Source organism: Chaetura pelagica, unplaced genomic scaffold (genome assembly GCF_000747805.2).
Source record: "Chaetura pelagica isolate M959 unplaced genomic scaffold, ChaPel_1.0 scaffold105, whole genome shotgun sequence".
NCBI classification, from domain to species: domain Eukaryota; kingdom Metazoa; phylum Chordata; class Aves; order Apodiformes; family Apodidae; genus Chaetura; species Chaetura pelagica.
The window spans coordinates 4,009,091-4,024,766 of NW_009953393.1; the positions used below are offsets into that span (position 1 = coordinate 4,009,091).

Genomic DNA, 15,676 nt, shown 5'->3' on the forward strand with positions numbered 1-15,676 from the left:
GCTGTCTTAGTAAAGCAAACACTGACAGTAGAAAGAGATAATGTGTAATTGAGTATCTTAACAGTTTTAAGATGCAAAATATGAAGTTTTTCATAATTCTGATTATCATATTACAAGCAAATGCACTGCAGTCAGTGTGCCTTTAAACTATTAAAACTTTTTCCCCAGCAGCCTCATGCAAGAAGGTTTGACATATTAAATTTATTTAGGTCCTGAAGAGTCCAGAGCCAAGCAGTTGTAGCCATCCTGATTACACTGAGAAGGTCAAGCTTTTCTATTTAGAAGTTGCTAAAGAAAAATGACAAGTAATTTATTCCTCCTTCTTCTCCCCCAGCACGGTTGTGGGGACCTGAAACTATTTGTGAGTTTGGTGTTTCAGGAGGGGCAGAAGACCAAAAGCACTGTTGGACTTGAGACCTCCCAGGGGACCTTTCCAACCTGAATTTCCCCAGGGCTCTTTAATTTTATGATCTAGCTTTTCTAAGGACAAGGAAGGCCAGACTTTAACCAGAGCTGATGGGGCTCTGCAGTTGCTCCCTCTGCCATACTTTCATCACAGGGTCTGTGAGTGCTGGAGGTCCTTGGATAGCTCCTTGCAAAGGAGATCTTTACACCAAGGTGAAAGTTCTTTCTCTGAAAAAGTCCACCCACTAAAATGTTTGTGTTTATTCTGGTGATTCCCCAAATGTTAGCAGAGGGAGAGGCTACAGGTCAAAAGACCCAAATGGAAATCGATGTGGCACCATAAACTCTTCCCCAGCAGTTTCTTGACTGTTGAACATCTGGGCAAGGGGTCTTCCTACCAGTTGAATAAATCTGCACATTTCCAAGTCTGTCACCTCATATGATAATTTCTAAGCTCTTTTTAAATAATAATAATGAGGCTAATTATCAACACGTGACCTCTTGAACCTAACCTATGGAGTTACAGTTTGGGTAATGCTCTCATTTTTTATGGCAGTCAGATCTGATATCCAGTTTCAGCAGACCTCAAGACTATCTCCATATGAGAAAGACTGCCACACCAAGAAGTATCAAAGATGCCACAGCCAGAGGACAGAGATTGACTTATGTTCACACTGCTTAGGAGAAAGTTAGTTTGAGGGTTCAAAACAGAGCTAGAGAGAGAAACAGTGAATAGTTTGCATATAGGCAGTGCAGATGAACTGGCTTGCAGGATCTGAGGTCATTGTATGGCCATCTTGTGTTCAGCCCCACTGGGCTACTGTAGGGCTGCGTTCACAATTTGCGTGTAGTGTGGCCCAGCAGGAGATTTCCAGAGGGAAACAGTCCTGATAAACCAACATCTATATTGCCACATTCTGCTGTTTTATCATGGATTTACTCTAGTTTGAGCCTGTGAACTGAACACTCAGTAGTGATGGGAGCAGATCTTCCCATTCATCCCTAAGGAATGAAGCACACTCTTTGGAACAGAAGAACATGGAGGACAGTGTAGTGTCTTTTTATTTTCACTTGCAGCAGGCTTCTTTTTCTTACTCTTCAGATGACTGTCAACAGTCTCAGGGCTGAGAAAGAGCAATTCTTGCCCTGTGTGCTGTAAACATTACGCCAGGCAGTAGACAAAATGATCTATAAAAGTCTTCAGAAGATCCCCATCCCAGTTCATAAAGTGTATGACATGCTGTGGTATCAAGCCTTTAATCTCCTCTTAGAGCCGTTGCTAGAGATTCAAAATTCTGACATAATTCAAGAGCCACAGATTGGTCTCATTTTTGGATTTTCAAGTACATTTTAAAGGTCAAGCAAGTAATTTTAATCAGCCATGTGTGCTTTGACAGCAGGTAAGTATTGAATGCACATCAGCACCTGGAAAGCAGATTATATTTGCCGTTAGATATTTGTATTGGGCGCAGGGATGGTACTTTTCACCTGCTCTTCTCACTCTCTGTCATTACCCTTTGCAATGCTCCAGGCTTGGGAAGAGTGTGTTTGCTGGGAGTTGTGTTTGATAGCCAGCTGAACGTGAGCCAGCAGTGTGCCCAGGTGGCCAAGAAGGCCAGTGGCATCCTGGCCTGCATCAGGAATAGGGTGACCAGCAGGAGTAGGGAAGTGATCGTGCCCCTGTACTCAGCACTGGTGAGACCGCACCTTGAGTGCTGTGTGCAGTTCTGGGCTCCTCACTACAAGGACACTGAGATGCTGGAAGTATGTCCAAAGAAGGGCAACAAAGCTGGTGAAGGATCTGGAGAACAAGTCTTATGAGGAGCAGCTGAGGGAACTGGGATTGTTTAGTCTGGAGAAAAGGAGGCTGAGGGGAGACCTTCTCACTCTCTGCAGTTACCTGAAGGAAGGTTGTAGGGACATGGCGGTTGGTCTCTTCTACAATTAACAAGCAATAGAACAAGAGGAAGTGGACTCAAGTTGCACCATGGGAATTTTAGGTTGGATGTTTGGAAAAAAATTTTGGCTGAAAGGGTTGTGAGGAACTGGGATATGCTTCCCAGGCAACTGGTTGAGTCACCATCCCTCCAGGTATTTAAAAGACATGTAGATGTGGTGCTTAGGGACATACTTTAGGAGTGGACTTAGCAGTGCTAGGTTGATGGTTGGACTTGATAATCTTAAAGGTCTTTTCCAACCAAAAAGTTTTTATGATTCTACAATCAAGCTACTGGTGCTGGTCAACCAGTGCATCCACAGGAGAGCACCCTCGTTGCAGCACTTCTAATGTGAGTCACAGCTGCTTGGATGGGGCCCAGGACCTGTGTCATACTGCTGCTGATTAAGAGAGTAGTAGCTGCATCAGGGCAGTGCTACCCTCAGCCCAGAGCATTCCTGGCTGGTTAATCCAGACTGCTTTCTCCTAGGCTGCCTGGCTAGTAACCATTTGGAAATTTGTCTGGCCTAGTTGTTTTCAAATTCTTGTGTTCAGGCCACTCATGCAGTGGTTGTGGAAAGCTGTCAGATTGCAAGATTACAACTGAGTGACCTCAGCTACTGTCTGCAAAATTGTAAGCAAAGAAAATGAGAATATTTTCCTATTTTCACAAATGGCAGTCCCAGACTACGAGCAGGGCTTCAGCTCAGGTGCTGTAGTATCAGCTTCTACCATGTGAACTAAGGGGCTAACTGCCTCCCTTGGGAGCAGCAGGATATACAATGGGCAGCAAGGCTGACCAGCCTCAGCATGAAACAGATGAGATTCTTCAGCTTATTTAAAAAAAAAAAAAAAAAAAAAAAGGATTAAATGGGAGCTGACAGAGCCCATGAAGTCATCTTTTGTGTGGAAAAACTGAACTTGTGAGAACAACAGGGCATGAAATGAAGTGGTTAGAGTCAGCTTAAGTAGACAGAAATGCTTTTTTGTGTGTGTTTTTCCACAACATTTTTGGAAAGTGTTAGGGTTGGGTGGAAAAGACTTAAAAAATGAGTGAGATCTGCTCATACAAGGCTAGTGCTGCAGTCGTCCAGCCCCAGCTGCTGGCCGGGGAAGCCCCCAGGTCCCTGCTTGCTGGGAGCCGAGCGGCACATCTGGGCACAGCTGTTCCTGGCACACGCAGCTCTTACACCCTTCCCTCCACCACTGGCTGAGCTGAGACTCCTGCGCTCCTTCGTTGACCCTGTGGCAGCAGCTTAGCTGCTCCTCAGCAATCCCCAGCTGAACCAGCCATGGGCAGTGGTCAGGGGACTGACTGTCTGTGTGTGCCACTATGACAAGATCAGCTCTTAGTGAGGAAGGAGACAGCTTTAGCCATGAGGCAGAGGGCAGAGATCCCTGCTGACACTTTCAGCTGGGCTATGGCTCTCTCAGGAGAACCCAAGAACCCCAGGATTTTGTTGCCCATTAAGACTGTATCCAGATCTGCCCAGTCATTTTTAATTTCCACATCACAGTTTCTTAAGATCTGGAGGGTGGGGGATTAAAACAATTTACACTTTACAAAAGTGCTCTGTTCATGAGAACAAAGTTCATAGCACTGGTTTTATGGTACCACCTTGCTTTTATACTCTGCGCTTTGTTAAACATGATAATGAGTTCAACGCTATATAGTGCACTCAGTGCTGTGCAGAAAAGTATTTCCTGCCCACACTTCAAAAGAGCTGCTGCGATGGTAAAGGCTCTTTCAAGCTTAGGGCTGCTAGCCTAAACAGTATGTGCTGGCTGGCTTAGTCTGTCAAAAAGCTCTGTATTGCAAATGTAAATTTATCTTTGTAAGAATGACAAGCTCCTGTTCAAAGCGAAACACTGTATAAAGCAGCTCACTGACAGTATGTTTTACCATATTCCCCCCTGGAACAGAGAGGAGTTTTGTGTTACATTAATCAGCTTCTAAGCCCTGGAGGTCACAATTATCTGGCCACTATTTTTCAGTATTAGTGATTTTAGTACATGATTAACTTTCATGTGTGCATCATTAAGATGAGGAATTGTTTTTGAAGTTTCAAATAGAGCAGCAGGTCTTAGCTGTAGTATTTGCCATATTTGCTCAGCCACTGTTAAAAGGGATGATTTATAGAAAATCCAGCTGTGAGTTTTCGTTTCTTCAAGAGCAGGAGGCGGGACTAGAAACCAACCTAAAACCAAGCAGAGCATTGATCAGAGTAGAAATGATGTAGAGCACAGCTCCGCAGACAACAGCTAAGCATCGTGGAAGTATTAGCTGGCAGCGATAAGGACGCGGAAGCAGCACTCGGTGACAGAGGAGCCATCTGTCAGGAGCTGGGAATCCGATTTCAAGGGAACAGAAAATGAAGTACAGAAGAAAGTGATTTTGGTTCAAATGTACAGTGAAGCCCAAGGATATCTGTGTACAGTAAGTTTCTATACTGCTTCAGGAATGTTTAATACAGCAGCTAGGACTGTTTGGAAGGGCTTTTCAGCTTTGAAAACAGAGATAAGTGCCTCCTTTATAAAATAGCTTTTACTTAAAGCTTGTATTTATTTTTTTAAGATGTAAATAAGCTTGTCTGTTTGAGGTGGCTTGTTTAAAAACTTGTAAACAAACTTTAGCACTGCTGGTGTCCATCACTTCAGAGGGTGGTTTTGTTTAATAAGGTCATCTCCTGTCAAGGATAAGATTCGTTCATAACCTTTCCGAAAAGTATCTTAGAAGAACAGACTGCTTTGGCTCCAGTTGTGAGGTGAAAAGGGGTAGGCAAGAATATTTTTTCTGGAAAGGGGAAAGGAGTTCCCACCCAAATAGATCTAAACTAACTGGAACTACAGTGTATAAACACCCCGGGGCTAAATCCTACCCTCACTTACACTGATGTAAGTCAGGTTTAACTCTACTGCAGTTAATAAAATTACTCCTGATTTAATTAAAGATAGAATTTTGTTGCACATTTCTTAATAATGAAAAAGCCCCGTGGTTCTTTCCAAAGTGCATTTTATGTTAACAGATTATTAAGGACTTTCTCTAAAATACGTTAAAATTAATCATAAACTCACATTGTGATGTGTATCTTGTCATGTATTTGTATCCTTCTTTGAAAGTAGTACAAAAGCCAGCATGAAATATTGTAAGCAATCCTATTATTTCTTGTTAGCAGGTTCTCAGATAAGATTTGCACTGCTTAGAGTTTCATGTTCATTTTAGTTCAGTGTCTCTTATTTGGGGGTCATATGCTTAATCTCAAAAAGGGTTGTGAAGCACCAGCTGGGAGCGATAAGAGGATATTAGCTGTAACAGAAAAGTGTCAGTCAGAGTTCTGTACAAGATCCCAGACTGTATTATTTGGAACGAAGCTGTTCTATTACAAACTCTGCAAAAAAATTACTCTTGCAGTGGTTTTAATGTATGAGTTAGAAGCAGAAGCATTGGCTGCTGACTGGGAGAAAAAAGAAAAACACAAAACAAAAACAACAAAAAACACAACACCAAAACCCACAAGCTATTATGGCCCAATATGGATGACAAAACACTGTAGCATGTGTGGGAAAATGGCTGCAGTCCAATGTCTGGAACCATTTATCTTCTGGTAGAGTCTGGAAGATGACTGTTTTATGTATTTTACAGAAATCCCTGCTGATTGATTTCATTTACTTAGGGGGAGGGGGCACAGTGACTGATGGTGGGGACAACTGGGAGAAAAATAAGTGGATTCTTTACATTATCCTGACATCCTGTTCTGGTTAGGCTTGTTGGCACCATTTGAGGTGACCAGACTGTGGCTGGGCAGCCCAGTTAATGTCGTGCCACTGCTTTGGCTACTACAGACAGCTGGAGGTTTGCCTCTGCTTTCTGGGTCTCAGTGAGCTGAAAGTTGCAGGGTTTGTTTCTGCTAGCGCTGGGCACATCTTGGAAATTATGATTTGCACAGGTCTGAAAGGGAATGGACAGAAGTGGGTGCAGGTCCTTGTAGCCCCCCAGTAGCTTGGCTCATGGTGGGCGCTGATAGCGAAGACAGAAGAATTTGTGAAAGGTCTGGGGGAAAAGTCTGTTTTCAGTGTGCAGAGCTTGCTGAAATAGCTCATCCTGCTTTGGCATATGACATCTGTACACTAGCACGATGATACCGTGTTCTTCTGATGTTTGTTGCTGAAACAGCCCACAGTTCCTGGTGTTTCTTTATTTGTAAGGAATAAAGAACTTGTCAAGCACAGTAGAGAAAACAGGGATCTGCTGTACATCAGTGCCTTTGCTTTACCTTACTGTTATTGTTGTCTGTGCTCTGACTGCCTACCTGTCAAGGTGTTTGTCTTCAAATCAATTAGTCTGACATCATGGCATGACAGTCGCTTGTTACATAGCAGACATATCCAGACATTTGCTTTCATGTTGTAGGGAATCAGTGCCAACATTTTCATATGATGAAACAAGACTGGGGTGATACATTTCCTAATCAGTACACTGCTACTGTATTGAGCACTAAAAAAACCCTGGGGAAAATGGATTTTTCAATTGACAACAGTACTTCATTTTGTGCCCATCAGTCTCTTCACAGGGTCCTCTACTAATGGTTATAATGCCATATAAGAAAACTGGGAAAAGAGAAAAGTATTGTGTCTCTCCTGTCATACCCATTTTCTCAGATATAGTTACTTAGTACTATCAATACATTCTTCATGGATGGAGTGGGAAAGAAAAAAAAGGACCATCAAGGAAGCTTCACATATTTATCAAGTATTTGTATCAGGTTGGTAGGAGCTATTAAACTCTGTGTTTTAGCAGTATCCCAGGAACAAACCCAGCATCACCTCCTTCCAAACATCATCCTGTGCTATTGCCCTGGCATGTCTTGTAGCCCAGTTAAGTTCTTTGACTTTAGTTCTCACCATGCTGTTTTGATGTGTGCTCATTTCTGTGTTTACTTGTTGATGATGTGCTTATGGCTATGAGACATCTCCTTGTTACTCATGTGTTGACTTCTGATTTGTAAGTTAACAGGAATTTAGATTAATCATAACCATTTCTACTTTCTTAATTTCCTTAGCCTCCTCTTCAACCACTGCCTGTTTGAATTATCCTCCACAAAACAGTTTATTTTGGGGACCCTCCCAGAGAGGTAGCCAGTTTTTCTCTTGATTAATTGAGTTCGAGCTTTTCTGCTTCTTGGTAGGTCTAGCTGAGGAGGGCAGTGGGTAGTGCCAAGGGTTTCAGGTGAAGGTACCATTTTCTTTCCTTGGGTATGCCACTGAGCGTACCCAGGCAGAGCAAATCTGGTGCTCCAGTGACTTTTTTAGAAGATCTGCCTTTATCATGGGATCCTTGAGGGGGCCTGTCTTTCTCATCAAGACGACTCTTAATGAAGTGGTGCTGGTAAACAGATTCAGTATAAGTCCACTGAATCCCTTCAATCTTGCATTTGGGCATGTGGGGGAAAAAGTGGTCTAAGCTGATGCAAACTTGATTTTTCATCCAATGGAACTGCATTCTCCTCTTCTGTAAGGATTTGTAGGACAGTGTGCTCATGCTCCAGCCATTTCTGCTGTCTCCACAGTTCCTGTATTTTTATTAATCAGCTCTCAAATATCTTCATAACCTGGAAACATCCTTTATGTGGCCACCACAGAGGCACCTTCCTGATTGCACTACTTCTTATAGGCAAAATATGTCAGAACATATTTTACACACATTGCACTTTATCCTATTCTTTAATAAAAATTGTCCTTTTGTACTTTGAGTTATAGTACATGACAAGCATAGGCTGGGTGGTAAATCTACAGCTGCCCCTTGTTTTCTTATCAGATGTTATAAAAAGAGAAAATTAGTTTGAAACAAAAAGCAGGGAGCTCTCTAGGCGGTGGAATCTTATAAAAGCTCCCTCTGAATGTCTATGCAGGACACAGGGCAACAGCAAAGCTAAATGAGTTTGGAGTAGGGACCAACTGAATGCAATGTATAAGTGATTTACTTACTCATTTATAACCCCAGCCTAGAAAAATAAATTTTTGCTGTTCCATAAAAAGGATGACTTTATGTGCCTTCAGCATTAAGTGGCATTAAGTTGATGGCTACTTGTTTTGTACCTTCAGTGAAAAATTATGCATAAGTCAAGTGGGCTTTGTAGTGTACTCATAATCTTCACAAGCAAAACTCCCACCCAAATCTGGTGATCAACCATGGTTTCTTGAACTCAGCAGAAAGGTCACCTTATAAAAAATAGAGGGGTATAATATTCAGGCCATGCAGGCAATTATATTTTTTTTGCTAGGACATGGCTTTAATTAAGTTATTGTAAAGTTAAAAAAATAATAGGATTCTGATTTAAGCAGATAAAAGCCAGGGTAACTACATTCAATGCAGTTTCCATCTACTGAACACATCCAGTCGAGATAAGCTCGCTCACTGTTTGAAGAACATTTTCACACAGAGGGACAGACAGGATGATCTGAGGTTAAGTCCTGAATGTTCTGGGGTTTGTGTATTTAAATCAAGCCCTTAGCATTGTTTTGTTCCTTAATTACCTCTGGTTTGTTGATTTATTGATGCTTCTGAAGGCAAGTAGACTCAGTAAAACATAATTATCCTGTGTCACATAAAAGTTCCTGATAAATCTGTGAATGTCAAAGACAAAAGGAAAGGATTGAGTGGGGGTACTTTTGTGGAGGTGACCTTCCACTTACAGGTTAAAACAGTGGCAGCTGTCTTTTGAAGTTGGAAATGAGTTACAGAATTGCAAATTAAATTGCAGATCTTGTGAAATCACTGGTTAGGGCTGTCTCAGTTCTTGAAATCTGCCAATGCAGCCAACAATTTGGGCAGAAGGGGACAGGGAACCAGTCCAGGGAACCCTACAGAAAGGGTTGGTGGCTGAAGCATCTTCGTGTAGTGCTGCTGGGAGGTGTGAAGGTTGGACTTACCTATTCAGTATGAGATGGCCCTTCCATATGGTGGGTGACTCTGGGGGAAAGAGGAGCACTATTTGGTTTAGCAGGAGGAAATGTGGTAGATAAAGATGCAATGATGTGTACCTCTCTTGTGCTTCTGAGCCAATGAATTCAAAATATAGATGTATATTAATATGTAGTGCTTACATAGTGTGTTAAATCTCCATAGGCCTGTAGAAACATGTCTAGTTTGTACACCCAAATTAATAGGAGAGGTAATCACACATAATAGTCAGCCTTTTCATCACTTAACCCAATAAAGAAAGAAGATACTATTTTGTTTGGACTATAATTGCTTATACATACCTGAAAATACCATCCCATATTCTCAGTTCTTTGTGAAAACACAAGTTTGTCGTTACAAGAACATTGCAGACAGCTGCATAATGAGTTAACTTCACATTTTAACTAAACTTAAAATTAGAAAGTTGACCCAGATCTCAGTGGAATATCTCTGTTGGAGTTTTCCAGTGAATTTAGGTGCTGAATGTGCTAAAACAGTTCATTTTTTAAAATAGTTTGAGAAATTTATTTCAAAAAATGGAGTCTTGCAAGCCTGGATACTGATAATGAACGTGCTGGCAGACCTTTAAGACAGCACTTGAACACCCCTCATGCTTCATATTATTTATTTATATTACATTTATATTGTCCACCCAATCTTCCAGAGCAAATTTAATAGACAGCAATAGTTCTGCCTTAATTCCTCAGCCCTGGTTGCTATGGCATCCAACTTAGGAAAATATCTGCCAGCTTCAGGTGGCTGAGAACACAGATGGGTGAAACATAAGCAGTAATTTAGGGAGCCCTGAGGTGTTATCCTTTGACCAGCAGGTATTGTCCATGGTTTTTGCAAAAAGGGGCGAGGAGTTGCAAACATCACTTGGAAACTTGGGTTTTATTTAGCTACAGTAAAAGAAGCAACTTGTACTAGAAACTTACATTAGTACTGAGAGGTTCTTGTAGTAAGCTATTAAACAATTTAATGAACTGTTCAAATTAAATACAAAATTAAAGGTTAGAAGGGTCTGGTGTCACCTATAGTCATGCTCAATAGCATCCCACTCTGTGATTCTTTCCACTCAGCTCTGTGAAATTAAGATAGCTGTTGAAGAAGGCAGCAGAACTGAGCCTTCAATTAAAGACACATATTGAGACATGTAAGTACTGTGAAAAAATATGTCGTATTTACAGTCTTGGCACTCAAAATTTGTCCCTTGAGATCTGTGTAATATAATACAACTAGGATCTACAAATTAAAACTTTTTAGTGTTAGCTATGTTCAGGATCAATATTCAAATGCTTTGGTAGAGTTGCTTCCCCCATCCAGTTGTCACTGCTTTAAGTCACTTCAATAGCAAGATTTAATTTTTATTGAAAGTAGTTTTTTCCCAACATTTCTTTGTTTCCAGTAAGAAAAGAACAAGAACAAAGACAACCAAACAAAATACAACTTGTCTAAAATCTCGTAAAAGCTCTTACACAAGAATCTATCAAGCCTGGGAAAATATGTGTTCTTTTGTAAAAACATATTTTTCCTTGAAGTCACTGCTTGATTGCAAAAGTTCACATAACATATTGGTATGTGTATGTGTTTATGTAAGACGGACCTCTGTACTTCACTTTCTGATGTCAGTGTTGCCTTGGCAACTGTATTTTATTGATTAGTAGAATGTATGCAATTTCTTTCAGAGCTGCATCATTTTACAAGTTCATTTTTCTTTGTGAGAAGTAGTTTAATTTGCTTATTCTCTGAGTAAAATTATTTGTCTCGTATGAGAAATAGCATGATCCTTTTGGATATGTTTTTGTGGCTGTGAACAAAACCCAATGAGGTTTGACAAATGCATGCTTCTTAAGTTTTTAAGTACTTCATCTATTGATCTCTGTGCTTCTTGTTAAAGTTATTTTGCTGTCTCTGTTATCTGGTCTGTTATCTGTAGCTTCACTGGTAACACACTGGAGACTCTGTCCATGCAGTTCCAGTTATTAGATACTCCATGGCGGTTTTCCTCCAGATATTTAAAATTCCAGTGAATAACACATTGCAGGATCTCTTTGAACTAAATATTATTATAGAATTTGTTATACGCTGAGCTAAGCTGAGATATGGAAAAAGTACTGAGAGTAGCTCCTGAAACTCAAGAATCTTTTACTCTTGTTCTACCCACCATGGGTTTGTCAGGTTTGAGGGTTAGTTCCTGACCTAGGGCAGCAGCATTTAACGAATTAACTATCCCATTGCCAGTCCTATTTCTGTGAGTGCCCATCATGTTTATGAGAAACCGTGGTCCTGACCTGAAGACTTTTCATTTTCTCACAAGCCAAGGAGGGGAGAGGTAGGAAAGGGTTGGTGGGATACGGTGTCTTGGTTCAGATAGTGTCATTGCCTAGTTACATGCACAGCTGGAGAGATCCACATAGTCAGATTTACCAAATAACCTTCTGCTTTTGGTTTTGTCCTTTCCCCCTGTGTTTATTTGTTTCATGGTTTATGAGTATCAGAGGAGCAGGCAGGGTGTGCAGCTTCCCAGATCAAATCAGACAAGGGAGCAACAAGGAAAAATAAGGAGGCCAACGAGAAGGAGGAGGAGGAGTACAAACAATGGATGGGAAAGTAATAGAAGTTCAGCCAGATGTCGATGTAAAAGCTGTCCTTCTTTTATGTAGAACTGAAAGTGTAGCCATTCTTACAGTCCAAATATTAACAGTTTACAAATTATAGCAGTGATTGTATTTATATGTCATACAGAGTGTAAATGATGGGAATGGGTTGTCAACACACACAGGAAAACAAGTCTGAAAATCTCTAGCACTTTCTTTAAATATAATAGTTCCTGACAATTAAATATCCCATTGCTTGTTATCTAAATATTTATCTTCAGTGAAATTACGAGAAGTCCACAGTCAGAGAAAACCCACGCTCTTCTGTTCTCTGTCTTAAAGATTAAATAATGTTCCACCTTTGAAAAAAGGCTTGGTTTCTGGTTTTATCCTGTTTTATTTTGGGGGATCACATTGAAAAAAAGAAAGAGAAAAGAGCCTACTATTGATGGCAAGCAGGGACAAAGGCACTGTTACTAGATTGTGGTTTTGAAGACTGTTTACCATGCTAAGTTAAAGACCATAGTGTGAAGTCATGTTTTTAATCCTTCAGATTAAAACTTTCAACAACAGGCCCTCCTAGCAACAAGGCTCCACCTAACACAGAGCCTCATTTTCTTGCAAGGATCCTGCAGTTTTACATGGATTTTCTGGGCAAGTGTTTGGCAGCAGCAACATTAATTTATTCCAGATGAAAGCCAGGCCCACTATAATTAGCAATACCATGGTATTTGTCTGAAAAATCAAGAAATGCTGGCATTTGCCAGAGAGGCCATGTGTATTGTGGAGAATCTGGTGCATTTAATTCAAGCCTCTAGGTACCTGGAGTTATGCAGATAGTCCAGTTAATTTGTAGTAGCTGTTTTAATTCCTTGTGCAGTCTAAGGAGAACAGCAGTTGCTTACAGAAGACCTGTGGAGGGAGACTCGTTTCCCCTCTCCATCCATCCACCCACCCGATGATGGTTCAGTCTGCTTCACTTAGTGAATACTTCTTCCATTGGGAATATAAAGGAACAATAGGAAATAAATGCTGTCACCTCTATGCAGTTGGGATCCATTTACTCATTTCAAGATTGATCTTCCACTTGTGTAATAACCCATGAATTAGAGCACTCAACCCAAAGAGAGGAGGTCCTGAGCTCTACTCAGTCTGAGTGGGTTTAGCTCACATCTTCAACATTTAACTCAGAGGAGCTAAATTCCTCCCTTCGTAGGATGACCATCCATTAGCCTCCATGCTTTTGTTTCTTATCCTTTCCTTTTCTGCCTGTTGGTGAGGACTATAAAATCTGCAAGGCACCAGCTCATTTGTCATTGAATGTATGAGCAGCACTGACTGTTATACGGTTCTGATTTTGGCTGAAGTTTGTAATGAAATATAAATAGTAGTAACACCTGTGCAAATTTTTCCCTTTGCATCACAAAAAAAAGGCTGAGCAAAAGCTTTGTTCTAGTAGATGCATCACATGTTGTTGGCTAGTATTGGTAGAAGGTGGGATTTGTACAGCCTTTGTTTGTGACATGCTTAGTAGAACAGAGGATGAGCCTCTAGTGAGGCTGGACTTCAAGTCTATTTAGGGAAGGCTGGCTGGTTATTGGTTTTCTTTGGGCATGATTATTTCTTCCTTTTTGGTAGTCTCTTCTAGGGACATTTGTGCTGGAGCTTATTAGATCTGTAGTACTTGGAAGTATGATCCTCCAGGATCCTTTCTTGCAAATAACTCTTTTAGGAGCTTTTTTGGACCTCAGGAAGTACATAGCTCGGGGCAGAGGCAAGTTGAAGAGCTTCTACTCAGTACCACAGGCATTTTCTTTGCTTGGAGTTTCTAAAGAAGGAAGTGATGGGGTGGTCTGGGCTAAGAGGACAATGTGAAGGCATTATGTTGTGAGGACATTATGCAGTCACTCCTGCAACACTGGCAAAGAATGCAACAGTGGTATGTTCCTCCTATGAGTCATTCTGGAGCTGCCAGAACTTGGAGCAGCCCATTGCCCAGTGATGAGTGGTGGTTGACCTTTATTCCCATCTTGCTTTCTGAGCACTGGCATCAGCTCAGCCTAGTTTCCTACAGATTTGGGTTCTTCCCCCCACCTCACTGAACCCATGTCCTTGTTTCCACTCTTCCATGCCTCTCCCTAGATCTCTCTCCCACCCCTTGAATATTAGTCAAGAAAATGGTACATACACTGTGGCTAGTGCAGGGTGCTGTGTACTCTTTAGCCAACTGTCTGCTGCTTCTCAGCATGGGTAGTGGGGTCACCTCACAAATGCCTCTCCCTTACTGGAATACTAATTTGTTCGCTTTTCCTTACCCAACACCAGCTTTTCTAAAATATAATATCTTTGAGACCTGGATCCCCTTGTCCGATTTGACTGAAACCGGCCAAGAGATTCTGAAATTATATTGGGGACGAGGAGGTTGTGGGTGGTATAAATATTATTACAAATACACAGCAACGCAAGCAGAAATTAAAAGCATTATGAGGAAATCAGTGGTGAAGCTCTATGAATTGTGTTGTGGAGATGGACATGAAAAGAACATGTTTTAGGCTTGCCATAAAATCTTTTTAAATTATGATAGTGAAAAATTGTTCAGCAACTCATCATCAGGATTCACCCTGCCAATTTAGTACTCAGGTGTTGCAGCCCAGCAGATGGATAGTCAGTGATTTATTTGGTCTGAGCTTATCAAACATGGCAAACAATAGCTTATAGATGGCTTATAGATGGTTAAAGGTATGTAAGTACGTTGCATCTATAAAGTGACAGTTATCTTGGTCATCTCCCACTTTGTCACTTACAAAAGCAGTAACTATGTACCTTCTATTAAACAACATTTAAAAGATAAATTATCTTGCATATTACATCTCAAATGATATTAAAATGTATGTACACCCAAGGAGAGTTTTAGAAGTTCATGAATGCTGTTTTTAGCCTTCCAGCTCCTGCTGTGTCTCCCCATCCACAGTTGTAAAAATATCATGGCTCACACATATAGTTTATTCTTCAGAATATAATATTCTTCAGAATTTAAAAATGAACAAACAACTATGAATGGGTAGGAGTTCTTTCCATTTATCTGGAGCTTGTTTTGAACTATCCAAGGGCAATTCAACTACTAGCAGTTCAAGAAAGGCACCTAGAGATGCTTCTGGCTACTCTTGAAACTGATTTTCCTCTTGAAAATCATATTAACAGAAATTATTCAGTAAAAATCACAGAAATTGAATATATTACAGTGCTAAAAATATTTAGCATGTGGAACCCACCAAAGTATTTATAATTTAGTATTTATTCTTTTCTTTCAGGCCTTGAGCAGATTCCCTGTAAAGCTGTTCTAGTATTTTTCTATCAGTCTGAATCTGCATAATAAGAGACTGCTTTTTAGAAAACGATACTATGGTTAGGATGTAGGATTTTAGGAGAAACATAAGGCCAGAAAGAAAGATATTTTTTCTAAATATACCCAGTTGTGCTTTTTATTAAAGGATATTGTCCCTAGAAGTCCCTGTGAGTACGGTGAAAACGTGGACCAACAAGCCACAAATATTACAGGTTGGAGTGAAGGTAGATGCCCAGTACTGTGTGCTTTTAATTCTTGGTGGCTCCTACAGGTATTTCCAGTAGAAAATTATTAGGGAAGGGGGGGCTGGCAGAAAATCTAAATGTCTTGCAGATTTTGTACAGATTTGGATGAAATAATTATTAAATAAATTCCTAGGTAGTTCCAAGGTAAAAACCTACAGTAAAGCTATGCATTAGGTTTCAGTT

General features: G+C 40.7%; 1 protein-coding gene across 1 annotated transcript in view; it reads left to right on the top strand.

Annotated features, from left to right (window-relative positions):
* STARD13 (StAR-related lipid transfer (START) domain containing 13) overlaps nt 1–15,676 on the top strand; it is a 119,370-nt gene that overhangs the window by 42,990 nt on the left and 60,704 nt on the right. The gene's annotated exons all lie outside the window — the stretch shown is intronic.